The following is a 3177-nucleotide window of genomic DNA, read 5'->3' on the forward strand; positions in this document are numbered from 1 at the left end:
TCGGTTCAAATGATTCTCCTGCCTCAGCCTCCTGAGTAGCTGGGACTACAGGCGCCAGCCACCATGCCCAGTTAATTTTTGTATTTTTTGCAAAGATGGGGTTTTACCATGTTGGCCAGGATGGTCTCAATCTCTTGACCTCGTGATTTGCCCACCTCGGCCTCCCAAACTGCTGGGATTATAAGAGTGAGCCATGGCACCCAGCCCAGTCGCCTACTCTTTCAGCAGGTTTTATTCTTGGGATTCTGCTACAGCCAGCACCCCTGCGTGTGAGTTCCTAAGGCCTATGTGAGTGTGGACCCAGCACCATGCCTAGTAGACATACAAAAGAAACATGGTGACATCTCCAGCATAATGACTGGAGATCCTTGTCAAAAAGGTGATTTTTGGCTGAGCATGGTGGCTCACATCTGTAATCCCAGCACTTTGGTAGGTGAGGCAGGTGGATCACTTGAGGTCAGGAGTTGGAGACCAGCCTGGGCAACATGGTGAAACCCTGTCTCTACTAAAAATACAAAAATTAGCTGGGCATGGTAGCAGGTGCTTATAATCCCAGCTACTCGGGAGGCTGAGGCAGGAGAATCACTTGAACCCGGGAGGTAAAGGTTGCAGTAAGCCAAGATTGCACCACTGCACTCCAACCTGGGTGACAGAGCAAGATTTGGTCTCAAAAACCAGAGAGAAAAGTTTATATTTTTGTTCTAATTGTTATCTTAATATCTTCATTCTATAATTATATGTTTTACATAATTATAATCACTATATAAGATATACTACCCCTAGTACTTTGGTTTTTGGATATTCCGTTTGCTCCTGATGGTTAATTTATGTGCCAACTTGGCTAAGCTATGATGCCCCACTGTTTGGTCAAATACTTGTCAATATCTTGCTGGGAGGTTATTTCATAGATGTGATTAACATTGACAGTCAGTTGACTTTAAGTAAAACAGAATACTCACCATAGTATGGGTGGGCCACCTCCAATCAGTTGAAGGCCTTAAGAACAAAAACTGAGGTTTTCCAGAGAAGCAGGAATTCTGCTTCAAGACTATAACACATAAATCCTGCCTGAGTTTCTGGCCTGCTGACTGCTCTATAGGTTTTAGGTTCCAGACTTCGAGATCAACTCTTACCTGAATTTATAGCCTGTGGGCATGCCCTACAGATTTTAAACTTGCTAGTCCCCACAGTCCTGTGAGCCAATTCCTAAATAAATCTCTCTCTATGTATAACCTATTGGTTTAGTTTCCCTAAAAAAGTTTTACATCCAGTTACCCGGATGTTAAGTAATAGTGAACCTAGCTAGTAACTGCTTTTTTTTTTTTTTTTGAGACGGAATTTCGCTCTTGTTGCCCAGGCTGGAGTGCAGTGGCGCGATCTCGGCTCACCGCAACCTCCGCCTCCTGGGTTCAAGCAGTTCTCCTGCCTTAGCCTCCCGAGTAGCTGGGATTACAGGCATGTGCCACCACACCTAGCTAATTTTGTATTTTTGGTGAGTCAGGGTTTCTCCATGTGGGTCAGGTTGGTCTCAAACTCCCGAACTCGTGTGATCTGCCTGCCTTGGCCTCCCAAAGTGCTGGGATTACAGGCATGAGCCACTGCACCCATCTCCTAGTAATTTCTTCTTTTCCGCAATGTGTCTCTTATCTCTAATAATACTTTTCTTCTTGAAGTCTACTTCATTAGAAATAGTAATGCTGGGCATGGTGGCTCATGCCTGTAATCTCAGCACTTTGGGAGGTCAAGGTGGGTGGATCACCAAAGCCCAGGAGTTCAAGACCAGCCTGGGCAACACGGTGAGATTCTGCCTCTACAAAAATACAAAAATTAGCTGGGTGTGGCTAATATAATTCTAACTTGAAACACTTGTAGTCCCAGCTACTTGGGAGGTTGAGGGGGGAGAATCACCTGAGCCTAGAAGGGAGAGATTGCTGTGAGCCAAGATCACGTCACTGCACTCCAGCCTGGGAGACAGAGTGAGGCTCTATCTCAAAAAAAAAAAAAAAAAAAGTTATACAGCTTTCTGGGTTAGTGCATGTATGATATATTTTTCATTATTTTCTACCTTTCTGTATCCTTATATAAAAGCCATTAGTTGGGTTTACTTTATTTCCAAGTACTTTAATTTTTATTGATTGTCGTTTTAAATGTAACTAATGATTTATTTGGGTTGAAAGCCACCACCAGTTTGTTTTCCATGAATGTTCGGTTTCTTCTTATCTCCTCTCACATCTTGTTTTGCACTTATTATTTTTATTATTCAATTTCCTGCTTCTCTATTAGTTTCATAACTGTGCAGTCTTGGAGTTATTTTAAAAGATGACAGTAGATTATTTTAGAGCTTACAACATGCATCCTTCACTTACCAAAGTCTAACATGAGCTAGTACCATTTTGTTGATTTGTTTTTTCTTGAGATAGAGGGAGTCTCGCTCTGCTGCCCAGGCTGGAGCAGTGGAGCAATCTTGGTTCACTGCAACCTCCACCTCTTGGGTTCAAGCAATTCTCCTGCCTCAGTCTCCTGAGTAGCTGGGACCACAGGCGTGCACCACTATGCCCAGCTAATTTTTGTTTTTTTCTAGTAGAGACAGTGTTTCACCATGTTGGCCAGGCTGGCCTTGAACTCCTGACCTTAAGAGATCCACCAGCCTCGGCATCCTAAAGTGTTGGGATTACAGACGTGAGCCACCGCACCCAGCCTATGAGTTAGTACTTCTATCCTCTTCCTAGTCAGTACAAGAACCTTGCAACAGGAACGAAATTTACCCCCAACGACTGATATGTTAATACTTTTGTGTATTTTAAATATGCATGTGTGTGTGTATGTGCATAGATGTATCTGTGTGTTTTCTGTGTTTTTATTCTTATTTATGTTGAGTACAGAGCTATGTAAAAGTAAAGAGCATTGTATAATGAAGCCCCATGTATCCATTCAATTTCAACAACAATCTTATGGCCAAGCTAATTTCATGTATACTCTTTCCTGCTTCCTTCTACCCCACATTATTTCAGTGCAAATCCAGATATATAACTTTACCCATACATATTTCAGTATGTTTTATTTATTTTAAACCCCACAAGATATCATTTTCTATACTACTATAATTTTATACCAATAACATTCATTTAGATTTACCCACACATTTACCTCTTCTGTTACCCTTTTTTTTTTTTTTTT

This window comes from Rhinopithecus bieti, unplaced genomic scaffold (assembly GCF_001698545.2).
Source record: "Rhinopithecus bieti isolate Rb0 unplaced genomic scaffold, ASM169854v2 scaffold_7933, whole genome shotgun sequence".
Taxonomy (NCBI): domain Eukaryota; kingdom Metazoa; phylum Chordata; class Mammalia; order Primates; family Cercopithecidae; genus Rhinopithecus; species Rhinopithecus bieti.